The following is a 15,607-nucleotide window of genomic DNA, read 5'->3' as shown; positions in this document are numbered from 1 at the left end:
GGATTCAACCATGGGTGCGGTTCTGCGACCAAGAGTTTTGAGAGTTTGTGGGAGGATGCTGAGAGTTTGTTACTACATTCACAGTATCAGAGGGTGGCAACAGTTGAGCACTTTGGGGAGCTAATTTATCTGCTACACTGTTACTGACCTCAAACACTTTGCCAATTTCATGTTTAACTCCAAACTGTTGTTGTTCAAGGATAGGTTTAGTGTCCTTTGGGGCAAAATGTATCAAAGTCCCAAATGCTATCATTTTGGCCATGGCCTCTGGGGTTAGTGTATTGTCTTTATCCACCCATGACGACCTAATCATAACAGTTAATAAGGCATACAGATACTGATCTAGACGGCTAGGAAAGGCATTAAAGGATTCACCAGGCTGCATGATGGTATTGGCAATTTTCTTAACTAACCTACAGCGAAAGAAATCCTTAAATTCTGACCATGACTGTGTGCCAATAATGACTTTTTCATCAATGACAAAGCATGCGTAACCTTTGGTGGTGTCAACAGCTGACCTGGCAATTGTCAAGTATTCGGTATCAGTAGGCTTGAAAAAACGTACGATGGTTTTTGCTTCAACTTTACTAAACAATGACTCTAATAAGCGGGATTCGCCAGCAAAAAGTGGGATAACCATTTACTGAGCTCACCTCTGGACATTAGTACGAGCAATTGTTCCAGTTGAGTCCGAAGGAGTTGCCACAGTGGTAGGTATTGTCACTACCGAGGAAGTGACAGTTGAACGCAAATTATAGTTAGGTGCACTAGGTATAAGAAATAGAGTACACCAAAAAATATAACACTCAAAAAATATTAAACTTGGGTAAAGTAAGGAAATGGTAGAAATAAAATTATTAAATTGTACTAGGCAACAAAATAATTAAAAACAAGCAAAATTGTGAATTAATTAGCAACCTGGTATGAATATGGCTGGAATAGGAAGTATGTACATTAATTGGAATGAGCACTAAGAACAGCAATTTAGACTAAAAACTGAAAAGTGCAATTGCAAAATTTTATTAAAAATGATTCAACACAACAAGTGGCAATGCAAGAAATATGGGTTTAGCACAAACAAACTGGACACAGATATATGTGTAACATGTTATAGTAAAATTTGAAAATAAAATGCTGAAAGTATAAATTTAAAATTTAGGTCTGGGGAAATATAAAAAAAAATCTATTTTTTATTGTCTGTAGAAATATAAAAAAAATTCTATTGTACATATAAACAGCTAAAAACAATTATTTCTTACTTCTCTGAACTTTGAATTTACTAATAACACTGGTAACACAATAGAATTAGATAATGAACAATAGAATTACTGTGAGAAGCAGGAAATGTTGAAATGACTCAGGGAAACTGTCTGAGTGGAATGACTTTCAACTCCAATGTTTAACAAGTCACTGGAAGGTGAATGCACATGTACCGGCATTGTACACAATGCCGGTACACTGACGACATTTGTATTAGGGATTTTTGGATAAAAAATAGATGTACTGACGACAAGTGTACTTAGGATAGATATACGGAGGACAGGTGTAATTAGGATAGATGTACTGAGGACAGGTGTACTTAGGGCTGATGTAAATAAAGGGAACGTGATATAAATCATGTTTACCCCTCAATGATTCTGCCCTGGAAGAGTAAATTAGTAAATGAAAACCAAGAAACATTATTTATTAAAAAAACAATAATTATGATCATAAGAATTATTTCAACCTCAACAGAAAGCTTTCAAGACTTTATGGGCAACAAAATGAAAATAGTAACACCTTCACCCTACTTCCCATACGTGGACTACCAGCGAGTGAGCGAGGCCCCGGGCACAGCCGTCCTGCTGGTGGACTCCCTTGATGCCCGGCTCATCCACACCTTCGCTGACAAGCTCAACTTCACGTAAGACTATCACGTGTTCTGTAGTGAGTCTACAAATAAATATTTGATCATCTAGAAAGCATGCGCACACGTGCACACACATACACACACACACACAATTTTTTATTGTGGAACTTTTAGTAAAGAAGAACATCCTACTCAATGTACTGATGTTCAAGAAGGTATTCCTGAAGAGGGATATGACCAGGGAGGAGAAACAGAGGGCAGCAGCAACAAGGAATGAGTGCAAGGAGAGGGAAAGGAATCAGGGAACCCCAACCCAGAACCCTACGCTCCCAGAAGGGAGTGGGGAACCCTCCACAGGAAATTCAACAGCCCCAGTGGGAGGAGGATCATACCCATCTCCCACCCAATAGAAGCCCTACCTGCCCCCAGCCCTTACTCTCCTCCACCACCCTAAGCCCTCCCTTTTCCCCCACCTCCCTATCCCCTCTTTTCTCCCCCATCCCCCTTAGCCCTTCCTTCTTCCCCCAAGCCCTCCTTTCTCCCCCTCCCCCTCCATGCCCTCACTTCGCCCCTACCCTCTCCAAACCAGATCCTCCCAGCCCCCCCCACAACCCAGGTCCCCCTCACTCTAAGCTCCCCTCACGACCCAGGGCCCCCCTTTCCCTTCCCCATCCCAAACCCTTCATGTTTACCTACTCTGGTGGAATCAACAGAAACTGTGGATGGACAGAAAAGAGTCAGCTTCAAGGTGATGTACACGAACATAGATGGGATTACAAGCAGGACTAGTAAATTTAGGGAAAGAACACAAGAAGTAAACCCAGATGTAATTGGAGTCATGGAAAAAAATCTCTCAGGAATCATAACAAATGTGGTGTTCCCTCAGGATTACACTGTAATAAGGAAATAGAGGGAGGGTAAGGGAGGAGGTTGAGTGGCCTTACTCATGATAAAGAAATGGAGTTTCAAGGAGATGGTTATCCCAGGCTGTGAAGGGTTTCAAGACTACATAACAGGCACCATGACGATGGGAGGACCTAGAGTAGTAGTAGCAGTGATATATATAATTATCCACCAAATGACAGAAGTCCCAGGCAAGAGTATGACAGAAGCAACATGGCAGTTAATAACATAATTGAGAGCGCAGCCTCTGCTGCCTGTAGAAATCGATCACATCTGCTCATCATAGTGAATTTCAATCATGGAAGGATAGACTGGGAGAACAAGGAACTGCACGGAGGAGAGAATACACGGATGGCCAAACTAGTGGAGGTGGCGACAAGAAACTTTCTAAGCCAAAATGTCTGGGAACCCACTAGGATGAGGGGAAATGATGAACCAGCGAGACTCGACCTAGTCTTCACTCTGAATGACTCCGACATAAGGGAAATTGACTTCGAGACCCCAGTAGGAATGAGCGATCACAGTGTACTAATGTTTGAGTGTCTGGTTGAAGAAGGGCTAAAGTACTCGAGAAAGGGAACTGAAAGCAAAAGGCTAGCATTCCATAAGGGAAATTACGAGGAGATAAGAAAATTCCTAACGGATATAACATGGGAATCAGAGTTAAGGGGAAAGATGGCCGAAGACATGATGGAATTCATCACCCAGAAGTGCAAGGAGGCAGCAAAAAAGTTTACTCCGGCCCAAAAGTTAAAAAATTAAATGCAGATGAGAAACCCATGGTTTAATCAGAGATGTAAGCTAGCTAAGAAACAAAGTATAAGAGCATGGAGAAACTATACAAATAACAGGACACTTGAGAGCAGAGAAGGTTACCAGAGAGCCAGGAATGAATACGTTAGTATGAGAAGAGAGGCAGAAGGGCAATATGAAAACGACATAGCAAGCAAGGCTAAGACCCAGCCCAAATTGCTGCACAGCCACACCAGGGAAAAGACAACAGTGAAGGAACAGGTAATGAAACTGAGGATAAGGGCAGACAGATTAACTACAAACGACAAAGAAGTGTGCGAGGAACTCAATATGAAATTCCAGGAAGTCTTCACATTAGAGCAAGGAGAAGTTCCAGAGATAAGAGAAGGAACCAAGCACCACCAGAAGAATTTGAGATTACCAGTGGAGAAGTAAGGAAGCTATTGCTAAAGTTGGATGTGACAAAGGCTATAGGCCCAGATGGAATATCATCATGGATACTAAAGGAAGGAGCAGAAGCACTGTGCCTGCCACTCTCAATGGTGTATAACAAATCATTGGTAACAGGTGAACTGCCAGAAATATGGAAGGCGGCAAACGTAGTCCCGATATACAAAAGAAGTGGGATAGACAGGAAGCACTGAACTACAAGTTAGTGTCCCTAACTTGCATATCATGCAAGCTAATGGAGAAAATTGTGTGAAAAAAGCTAGTCGAACATCTGGAGCGAAGGAGCTTTGTATCACAACACCAACATTGCTTCAAGGATGGCAAGCCATGCCTCACAGGATTAATTGAATTCTACGATCAGGCAACAAGACTCAGACAAGAAAGAGAGGGGTGGACAGACTGCATATTTTTGGATTGCAGAAAGCCTTTGACACAGTGCCACACCAAAGACAAGTGAGAAAGCTGGAGATACAGGCAGGAGTGAAAGGGAAGGTACTCCATCGGATAAGGGAGTACCTAAGTAACAGAAGACAGCCAGTCACTGTGCGGGGTGAGGTCTCAGATTGGCGAGACGTCATCAGTGGGGTCCCGCAGGGTTCAGTCCTTGGACCCATACTGTTTCTAATATATATAAATGATCTTCCAGATGGTATAGAATCTTTCCTCTCATTGTTTGCTGATGATGCAAAAATTATGAGGAAGATTAAGACGGAGGAAGACAGGATGAGACTACAAGATGACCTAGACACACTGCATGAATGGTCCAACAAATGGCTTCTAAAGTTCAACCCGAGTAAATGTAAGGTAATGAAACTAGGCAGTGGAAACAGGAGGCCCAGACACAGGATACAGAATGGGAGATATAGTTCTTCACGAAATGGACAGAGAGAAAGATCTAGGAGTTGATATCACACCAACCCTGTCACCTGAAGCCCACATCAAAAGAATAACATCTGCGGCGTATGCGAGGTGCGTTAACATCAGAACTGCCTTCGGGAGCCTGTGTAAAGAATCATTCAGAACCTTATATAACACATATGTAAGACCAATCCTCGAGTATGCGGCCCCAGCATGGAGCCCGTATCTTGTCAAGCATAAGGCGAAGCTTGTAAAAGTACAGAGATATGCCACTAGGCTAGTCGCAGAACTTAGAGGCATGAGTTACGAAGAAAGGCTGCGAGAAACGCACCTCACGACACCAGAAGACAGAAGAGTAAGGGAAGACATGATCACTGCCTACTAAATTCTCAGAGGAATTCAAAGGGAAGCTAAAAAATAAACTGTTTAACACTGGGTGGTACTTGAACAAGGGAACACAGGTGGAAACTGAGTACCCAAATGAGCCACAGAACGCTAGAAAGAATTTTGTCAGTGTCAGAGTAGTTAACAGATGAAATGCATTAGGCAGTGATGCGGTGGAGGCTGACTCCATACACAGTTTCATATGTAAATCTGATAGAGCCCAGTAGGCTCAGGAATCTGTACACCTGTTGATTGACAGTTTAGAGGTGGGACCAAAGAGCCAGAGGTCAACCCCTGCAAGCACAATCAGGTGAGTACACACACACACACACACACACACACACCTCTTGACCCACCCATCTGACCTGACCAGACCTGGTCGCCATCTCCGCCCCCCCCCCCACCCTCAGTCCCCTGCATCGCCCATACACACACTCTTCCCCTTCCCCCTCTCTCCCTCTCCCACTCCCTCTCTCCCACTCTTTATCTCTCTCCCACTCTATATCTCTCCCACTATCTATCTCCTGCTCTCCCTCTCCCTCTCTCTCTCTCTCTCTCTCTCTCTCTCTCTCTCTCTCTCTCTCTCTCTCTCTCTCTCTCTCTCTCTCTCTCTCTCTCTCTCTCTCTCTCTCTCTCTCTCTCTCTCTCTCTCTCTCTCTCTCTCTCTCTCTCTCTCTCTCTCTCTCTCTCTCTCTCTCTCTCTCTCTCTCTCTCTCTCTCTCTCTCTCTCTCTCTCTCTCTCTCTCTCTCTCTCTCTCTCTCTCTCTCTCTCTCTCTCTCTCTCTCTCTCTCTCTCTCTCTCTCTCTTTCTCTTTCTCTTTCTTTCTCTCTCTCTCTTTCTCTTTCTCTTTCTTTCTCTCTCTCTCTCTCTCCCTCTCTTTCCTTCCCCCTCCCTCTCTGCCCACACACACACACACACACACACACACACACACACACACACACACACACACACACACACACACACACACACACACACACACACACACACACACACAAACACACACATACACACACACACACACACACACACACACACACACACACACACACAACTACACACACACATATACACACACACCTCCCCCCCTCTCTCCCTCACCCGTTCTCTCCCTCACCCGCTCTCTCCCTCTCCATCTATCTCCCTCTCCTCTCTCTCCCTCTCTCCCTCCCGCCTCTCTCTCCATATCCTCCCCCCCTCCCCTTCTACTTTCTTCTCACTTCAGTGGAAGGGTCGGATCCTCTCCACCCACCCATTTATCTCTCCCTTTATCACTCTTCTCTCTCTCTCTTTCTCTCTCTCTTCCTCTCTCTCTCTCCCTCCCCCATCCCGCTCTGCCCTCCTGACAAATCCTTTCACGGCTTTCAGTATAGGAACAGGGTCAAGCATGGCAGCCAGAGGTGCCAGGGGAACAGGGAAGAGCCAAGGTGACGAAATGAAGGAAATGTTCGCCCAGTTTCTGGAGGACATCACGAGTGAGATGCAAGAAATGATGCAGGAAATGAAGAAAGAAATAAGCAACCTGAAAAGAGAGCTGACAGCAGCAAAGGATGAGATTAGAGCCCTCAAAGAGAATGGTATCGAGGCTAAGAATCAGAAACCCATCCAGGGAGAAGGTGGTAATAGTTTTTTGGATGAGAATGCCACAATAAAAGCAACATTTGCGGAAGTACTAAAAAAAAATAACTCTGAGGTAATGAATGCAGTGATGGAGGTGGCCATGAAAGCAGCCACCTCACAGGAGGCGGCACGCTCCACTAGCCAACTGCTGGAAAGGAACAGATCAGTGGTTGCTGTGGGTATTAAAGAGCAGGAAGGCTCTAATAGGACAGAATGGAATGACAAGGACAAAGCAGCAGTGAAGGAAGTACTAAAGGCACTTGACATGGAAGGGGATGAGCATAGCATTGAGAAGGTTTTCAGGCTAGGCTGGTACAACAAAGACCGAGACCGAATGATAAAGATAGTGTTTGCAAACGAGAGCACAAAGGAGAAGATCCTATCAAGGAAGAGCTCCTTGAAAAACGTGGGAAAATTAAAAAATGTATTCCTCCAGAGAGACATGACAAGGGAGGAGAGGGCCGTGGCGGCAGAAGCAAGGAAGAGGCGCAGGGCGAGCGGGGAAAACCAGGAAGTCACAGCTCCCAACACAACACCCCCAGAAGCGAGGGGGGAACCCACAACCAGCTACCCAGTAACACCAGAAGGGAGGACAACCCTGCCTCCCTCCTCTGTATAGAAAACCCCCTTACCCCAAACCCTCCCAGCCCCCACTCAAATGTTCAGCCAAATATCCCTCCCCCCACACCCGATCCCCACCCTTCTACCCATCCCCTCCTCCTGAGTCCTCCCTCCCCCCCTTTCCTTCCCGTCCTCCCTCCCCTTTCACCCCATACCCTCCCTGTCCCTCCCCCTTCAGTGGATCCCCCGCCCCTCATCCCAGTATCCTCTGAGACCCTGTTATCCACCTCACAGGTCCTCACACCCATGGAAAAGCCTCCCCCACCAGCAGAACATTCACCAGGGAGGCGATTTGAGAAGGGACAGAAGAAAGTGAGCCTCAAAGCGATGTACACTAACATAGATGGAATTACAAATAAAGCAAATGAGCTTGGAGAACGGGTACTAGAGGAAAACCCAGACATAATAGCCCTCACAGAAACAAAGACCACGAAAACGATAACAAACGCAGTGTTCCCACAGAACGATTATGTTATGAGGAAAGAGAGGGAAGGAAGAGGTGGGGGTGGTGTAGCTCTGCTGGTAAGAAAAGGCTGGAATTTTGAGGAGATGGATATTCAGGGCTGTGAAGGTTTCAGTGACTACATAGCAGGTACCGCAACAAATGGAAGGAAAAAAATTATAGTCGTAGTCATATATAATCCACCACCAAATGACAGAAGACCTAGACAGGAATATGATAACATGAAATAACTATATATTAACATGGCCACATGGAAATAACATGGCCACCATTAACATAATAGAAAGAGCAGCTTCTGTTGCTAGCAGGAATGGATCTGGACTACTAATTATGAGAGACTTCAACCATGGGAAGATAGATTGGAAGAACAGAGACCCGCATGGAGGACCAGAAACATGGAGGGCTAAGCTGCTGGACGTGGCAACAAGAAACTTTCTAAGCCAGCATATCACAGAACTAACAAGAATGAGAGGAGAAGATGAACCAGCAATGCTTGATTTGGTATTTATCCTAAATGAGTGGGATATCAGAGAAGTTAAGATGGAAGTGCCCTTGGGAATGAGTGACCACAGTGTATTGAACTTTGAGTACCTGGTAGAGCTAGAACTTATCTCCCCCAAAATAGAACTAGGAATCAAAAGGCTGGCATACCGAAAGGGAAATTATGAACAGATGAGAAGTTTCCTAAGTGAAATACCTTGGGACACAGACCTCAGGGATAAGTCTGTACAGGGTATGATGGACTATGTTACCCAAAAGTGTCAGGAGGCAGTAAACAGGTTCATCCCGGCCCAACGGGAAAAATCCGAGAAGCAACAGAAGAATCCATGGTATAATAGGGCATGTATGGAAGCGAAGAAACTGAACAAAAGGGCGTGGAGGAACTTCCGGAATAACAGAACACCAGAAAGCAGAGAGAGATACCAGAGAACCAGGAATGAGTACGTCAAGGTGAGAAGAGAAGCAGAGAAAAGTTTTGAAAATGATATAGCAAACAAAGCCAAGACCGAACCAAAGCTACTCCACAGTCACATCAGAAGGAAAACAACAGTGAAAGAACAGGTATTGAAACTTCGAACAGGCGAGGACAGGTATACAGAGAATGACAGAGAGGTGTGTGAAGAACTCAACAAGAGGTTCCAGGAGGTCTTCACAATAGAACAAGGTGAGGTCACTGTGCTAGGAGAAAGGGAGGTAAACCAGGCGGCCTTGGAAGAGTTCGAAATTACGAGAGAGGAGGTCAAGAGACACCTGCTGGATCTGGATGTTAGAAAGGCTGTTGGTCCAGATGGGATCTCACCATGGATACTGAAAGAGTGTGCAGAGGCAATTTGCTTGCCACTCTCCATAGTGTATAGTAAGTCACTGGAGACGGGAGACCTACCAGAAATATGGAAGACGGCGAATGTGGTCCCAATATACAAAAAGGGCGACAGGCAGGAGGCACTTAACTACAGGCCAGTGTCCTTGACTTGTATACCATGCAAGATGATGGAAAAGATCGTGAGAAAAAACCTGGTAACACATCTGGAGAGAAGGGACTTCGTGACAAATCGCCAACATGGGTTCAGGGAGGGTAAATCTTGCCTTACAGGCTTGATAGAATTCTACGATCAGGTGACAAAGATTAAGCAAGAAAGAGAGGGCTGGGCGGACTGCATTTTCTTGGATTGTCGGAAAGCCTTTGACACAGTACCGCATAAGAGGCTGGTACATAAGCTGGAGAGACAGGCAGGTGTAGCTGGTAAGGTGCTCCAGTGGATAAGGGAGTATCTAAGCAATAGGAAGCAGAGAGTTACGGTGAGGGGTGAGACCTCCGATTGGCGTGCAGTCACCAGTGGAGTCCCACAGGGCTCTGTACTCGGTCCTATCTTGTTTCTGATATATGTAAATGATCTCCCAGAGGGTATCGATTCATTTCTCTCAATGTTTGCAGACGATGCTAAAATTATGAGAAGGATTAAAACAGAAGAGGACTGTTTGAGGCTTCAAGAAGACCTAGACAAACTGAAGGAATGGTCGAACAAATGGTTGTTAGAGTTTAACCCAACCAAATGTAATGTAATGAAGATAGGTGTAGGGGGCAGGAGGCCAGATACAAGGTATCATCTGGGAGAGGAAATTCTTAAGGAGTCAGAGAAGGAAAAAGACTTGGGGGATGACATCACACCAGACCTGTCTCCTGCAGCACATATCAAGCGGATAACATCAGCGGCATATGCCAGGCTGGCCAACTTACGAACGGCATTCAGGAACTTGTGTAAAGAATCATTCAGAACTTTGTATACCACATATGTCAGGCCAATCCTGGAGTATGCAGCCCCAGCATGGAGTCCATATCTAGTCAAGGATAAGACTAAACTGGAAAAGGTTCAAAGGTTTGCCACCAGACTAGTACCTGAGCTGAGAGGTATGAGCTACGAGGAGAGACTACGGGAATTAAACCTCACTTCGCTGGAAGACAGAAGAGTTAGGGGGGACATGATCACCACATTCAAGATTCTGAAGGGAATTGATAGGGTAGATAAAGACAGTCTATTTAACACAAGGGGAACACGCACAAGGGGACACAGGTGGAAACTGAGTGCCCAAATGAGCCACAGAGATATTAGAAAGAACTTTTTTAGTGTCAGAGTGGTTGACAAATGGAATGCATTAGGAAGTGATGTGGCGGAGGCTGACTCCATACACAGTTTCAAGTGTAGATATGACAGAGCCCGATAGGCTCAGGAATCTGTACACCTGTTGATTGACGGTTGAGAGGCGGGACCAAAGAGCCAGAGCTCAACCCCCGCAAACACAACTAGGTGAGTACAACTAGGTGAGTACACACACACACACACACACACACACACACACACACACACACACACACACACACACACACACACACACACACACAGCCTAGAGATATTAGAAAGAACTTTTTTAGTGTCAGAGTGGTTGACAAATGGAATGCATTAGCAAGTGATGTGGTGGAGGTTGACTCCATACACAGTTTCAAGTGTAGTTATGATAGAGCCCAATAGGCTCAGGAATCTGTACACCTGTTGATTGACGGTTGAGAGGCGGGACCAAAGAGCCAGAGCTCAACCCCCACAAGCACAACTAGGTGAGTACACACACACACACACACACACACACACACACACACACACACACACACACACACACACACACACACACACACACACACACACACACACACACACACACACACACACACACACACACACACCAGGAAGCATGTGTATGTGTGTGTGTGTGTGTGTGCGTTTTTAGGCTTAGGATTCTTCCTGCATTAGGCAGTGATGTGGAGGAGGCTGACTCCATACACAGTTTCAACTGTAGATATGATAGAGCCCAATAGGCTCAGGAATCTATACATTAGTTGATTGACAGTTGAGATGCGGGACCAAAGAGCCAGAGCTCAACCCCCGCATGCACAAATAGGTGAGTACAAATAGGTGAGGATATACAAGGGGCCTCGCAGCTGAGTACCGCGTTTGGGGGTCGTAGTCCTAATGGCCCCGGGTTCGATTCTCGCCGGAGGAGGAAACAAACGGGCAGAGTTTCTTTCAACCTGATGCCCCTGTGCCAACCCTAGTAGTAAACAGTTACCTGGAAGTTAGACAGCTGCTGCGGGCTGCTTCCTGGTGTGTGTGTGTGTGTGTGTGTGTGTGTGTGTGTGTGTGTGTGTGTGTGTGTGTGTGTGTGTGTGTGTGTGTGTGTGTGTGTGTGTGTGTGTGTGTGTGTGTGTGTGTGTGTGTGTGTGTGTGTGTGTGTACTCACCTAATTGTACTCACCTAATTGTGCTTGCGGGGGTTGAGCTCTGGCTCTTTGGTCCCGCCTCTCAACCGTCAATCAACTGGTGTACAGGTTCCTGAGCCTACTGGGCTCTATCATATCTACATTTGAAACTGTGTATGGAGTCAGCCTCCACCACATCACTTCCTAATGCATTCCATTTACTAACTACTCTGACACTGAAAAAGTTCTTTCTAACGTCTCTGTGGCTCATTTGGGTACTCAGCTTCCACCTGTGTCCCCTTGTTCGCGTCCCACCAGTGTTGAATAGTTCATCCTTGTTTACCCGGTCGATTCCCCTGAGGATTTTGTAGGTTGTGATCATGTCCCCCCTTACTCTTCTGTCTTCCAGTGTCGTGAGGTGCATTTCCCGTAGCCTTTCCTCATAACTCATGCCTCTTAGTTCTGGGACTAGTCTAGTAGCATACCTTTGGACTTTTTCCAGCTTCGTCTTGTGCTTGACAAGGTACGGGCTCCATGCTGGGGCCGCATACTCCAGGATTGGTCTTACATATGTGGTGTACAAGATTCTGAATGATTCCTTACACAGGTTCCTGAACGCCGTTCTGATGTTAGCCAGCCTCGCATATGCCGCAGACGTTATTCTCTTTATGTGGGCTTCAGGAGACAGGTTTGGTGTGATATCAACTCCTAGATCTTTCTCTCTGTCTGTTTCATTAAGTACTTCATCTCCTATTCTGTATCCTGTGCCTGGCCTCCTGTTTCCACTGCCTAGTTTCATTACTTTGGATTTACTCGGGTTGAACTTCAACAGCCATTTGTTGGACCATTCACTCAGTCTATCCAGGTCATCTTGTTGCCTCCTACTATCATCCTCTGTTTCAATCCTCCTCATAATTTTTGCATCGTCGGCAAACATTGAGAGGAACGAATCTATACCCTCTGGGAGATCATTTACATATACCAGAAACAGTATAGGTCCAAGGACTGACCCCTGCGGGACTCCACTTGTGACGTCTCGCCAATCTGAGGCCTCACCCCTCACACAGAGTGTGTGTGTGTGTGTGTGTGTGTGTGTGTGTGTGTGTGTGTGTGTGTGTGTGTGTGTGTGTGTGTGTGTGTGTGTGTGTGTGTGTGTGTGTGTGTGTGTGTGTGTGTGTTTACTAGTTGTGTTTTTACGGGGGTTGAGCTTTGCTCTTTCGGCCCGCCTCTCAACTGTCAATCAACTGTTTACTAACTACTTTTTTTTTTTTTTTTCCACACCACACACACACCCCAGGAAGCAGCCCGTGACAGCTGACTAACTCCCAGGTACCTATTTACTGCTAGGTAACAGGGGCACTTAGGGTGAAAGAAACTTTGCCCATTTGTTTCTGCCTCGTGCGGGAATCGAACCCGCGCCACAGAATTACGAGTCCTGCGCGCTATCCACCAGGCTACGAGGCCCCCCTGTGTGTGTGTGTGTGTGTGTGTGTGTGTGTGTGTGTGTGTGTGTGTGTGTGTGTGTGTGTGTGTGTGCGTGTGTGTGTGTGTGTGTGTGTGTGTGTGTGTGTGTGTGTGTGTGTGTGTGTGTGTGTGTGTGTGTGTGTGTGTGTGTGTGTGTGTGTGTGTGTGTGTGTGTGTGCGTGTGTGTGTGTGCGTGTGTGTGTGTGTGTGTGTGTGTACTCACCTAGTTGTGCTTGCGGGGGTTGAGCTCTGGCTCTTTGGTCCCGCCTCTCAACCATCAATCAACAGGTGTACAGATTCCTGAGCCTATTGGGCTCTATCATATCTACACTTGAAACTGTGTATGGAGTCAACCTCCACCACATCACTTTCTAATGCATTCCATTTGTCAACCATTCTGACACTAAAAAAGTTCTTTCTAATATCTCTGTGGCTCATTTGGGCACTCAGTTTCCACCTGTGTCCCCAAGTGCATGTGCCCCTTGTGTTAAACAGCCTGTTTTTATCAACCCTGTCGATTCCCTTGAGGATCTTGAATGTGTTGATCATGTCCCCCCTAACTCTTCTGTCTTCCAACGAAGTGAGGTTTAATTCCCGTAATCTCTCCTCGTAGCTCATACCTCTCAGCTCGGGTACTAGTCTGGTGGCAAACCTTTCAACCTTTTCCATTTTAGTCTTATGCTTGACTAGATATGGACTCCATGCTGGTGCCGCATACTCCAGGATTGGTCTGACATATGTGGTATACAATGTTCTGAAAGATTCCTTACACAAGTTTCTAAAGGCCGTTCTTATGTTAGCCAACCTGGCATATGCTGCTGCTGCTATCCTCTTGATATGAGCTTCAGGGGACAGGTCTGGCGTGATATCAACCCCCAGGTCTTTCTCTCTCTCTGACTCTTGAAGTATTTCATCTCCCAAGTGATACTTTGTATCTGGTCTTTTGCTTCCTACCCCTATCTTCATTTCATTACATTTGCTTGGATTAACCTCTAACAGCCATTTGTTCGACCATTCCTGCAGCTTGTTCAGTTCTTCTTGAAGCCTCAACCTGTCCTCCTCTGACTTAATCCTTCTCATAATTTTGGCGTCGTCAGCAAACATTGAGAAGAATGAGTCTATACCCTCTGGAAGATCATTTACGTATATCAGAAACAGGATAGGTCCTAGTACAGAGCCCTGTGGGACTCCACTGGTGACTTCACGCCAGGTCTCACCCCTCACTGTAACTCTCTGCTTCCTATTGTTTAGGTACTCCCTTATCCACTGGAGCGCCCTACCAGTTACTCCTGCCTGTTTCTCCAGCTTATGCATCAACCTTTTATGGGGTACTGTGTCAAAGGCTTTCCGACAGTCCAAAAAAATGCAGTCCGTGCACCCTTCTCTTTCTTGTTTAATCTTTGTCACCTGATCGTAGAATTTTATCAAGCCTGTAAGGCAAGATTTACCCTCCCTGAACCCATGTTGATGTGTTGTCACGAAGTCTCTTCTCTCCAGATGTGTTACTAGGTTTTTTCTCACAATCTTCTCCATCACCTTGCATGGTATACAAGTTAAGGACACTGGCCTGTAGTTCAGTGCCTCTTGTCTGTCACCCTTTTTGTATATTGGTACTACATTAGCAGTCTTCCATATTTCTGGTAGGTCCCCCGTTTCCAGTGACCTACTATACACTATGGAGAGTGGTAGGCAAAGTGCTCCTGCACACTCTTTCAATACCCATGGTGAGATTCCATCCGGCCCAACAGCTTTTCTCACATCCAGCTCCAATAGGTGCTTCTTGACCTCATCTCTTGTAATTTCGAACCTATCGAAGGTCACCTGGTTTGGTGCCACCTCTTCTAGCGCCGCGACATCTCCTTGTTCTATTGTAAAGACCTCCTGGAACCTTTTGTTGAGTTCTTTTGTCTTGGCTTTATTTGCTATATCATTTTCATACCTTTTCTCAGCTGCTCTTCTCACACTGACATACTCGTTCCTGGTTCTCTGGTATCTCTCTCTACTTTCTGGTGTTCTGTTATTACGGAAGTTCCTCCATGCCCTTTTGTTCAGCTCCTTTGTTTGCATACATTCCCTATTAAACCACGGATTCTTCCTTTGCTTCTCTGTTTTTTCCTGTCGGGCTGGGACAAACCTGCTTACAGCCTCCTGACATTTTTGGGTGACATAGTCCATCATGTCTTGTACGGACTTGGTTCCGAGTTCTGTGTCCTAATGTATATCCCATAGGAATTTATTCATTTCCTCATAGTTTTCCTTTCGGTACGCCAGCCCTTTGGTTCCCAGTTCTTTTTTGGGGGTGATAATTCCCAACTCAAACAGGTACTCAAAGCTCAATACACTATGATCACTCATTCCCAAGGGGGCTTCCAACTTAATTTCCCTTATATCCGACTGATTTAGGGTAAATATCAGATCAAGCAAGGCTGGTTCATCCCCTCCTCTCATTCTTGTCGGTCCCTTGACGTGTTGACTTAGAAAGTTTCTTGTT

At 45.7% G+C, this 15,607-nt stretch overlaps 1 pseudogene; it reads left to right on the top strand.

Moving 5' to 3' along the window:
• Positions 1-566: 566 nt before the first annotated feature.
• The window catches only part of LOC123765606 (glutamate receptor ionotropic, delta-1-like), a 60,549-nt pseudogene continuing 45,508 nt past the window's right edge, over positions 567-15,607 (top strand).

The sequence above is a fragment of the Procambarus clarkii genome, chromosome 30, assembly GCF_040958095.1.
Source record: "Procambarus clarkii isolate CNS0578487 chromosome 30, FALCON_Pclarkii_2.0, whole genome shotgun sequence".
Lineage (NCBI taxonomy): Eukaryota > Metazoa > Arthropoda > Malacostraca > Decapoda > Cambaridae > Procambarus > Procambarus clarkii.
This window is presented reverse-complemented; position numbering and strand designations above follow the sequence as displayed.